At 60.3% G+C, this 252-nt stretch overlaps 1 protein-coding gene across 1 annotated transcript in view; it reads right to left on the bottom strand.

The window, feature by feature from the left end:
• LOC104499474 (brain mitochondrial carrier protein 1-like) overlaps nucleotides 1–252 on the bottom strand; it is a gene marked incomplete at its 5' end in the record, with an annotated part of 3,093 nt that overhangs the window by 1,599 nt on the left and 1,242 nt on the right. The gene's annotated exons all lie outside the window — the stretch shown is intronic.

Below are 252 nucleotides of genomic sequence, written 5' to 3' on the forward strand. Positions count from 1 at the left end.
CCCCACACCTGCACTCCCGCTGCTTCCCCACTGGGCACAGACATGGAGCAGCAGCAGTTCAGGCATCAGGGAGCTGAAACCATGCTGATTCTTCACGTCACCACAGGATTTCTGACGGGCTCCATCTCCAGTAACACTCGCAGGTCCCTCTGAGCTGCTCTGGTCCCTCAGAAGAACCAACCCCCTTCTCTGCAGCTTCCTCCACGAACAGGGAACAGCCCAAATCGCACCTGGCCCCTCCGCTCCGCACCC

Source organism: Buceros rhinoceros, unplaced genomic scaffold, assembly GCF_000710305.1.
Source record: "Buceros rhinoceros silvestris isolate BGI_N320 unplaced genomic scaffold, ASM71030v1 scaffold31689, whole genome shotgun sequence".
Lineage (NCBI taxonomy): Eukaryota > Metazoa > Chordata > Aves > Bucerotiformes > Bucerotidae > Buceros > Buceros rhinoceros.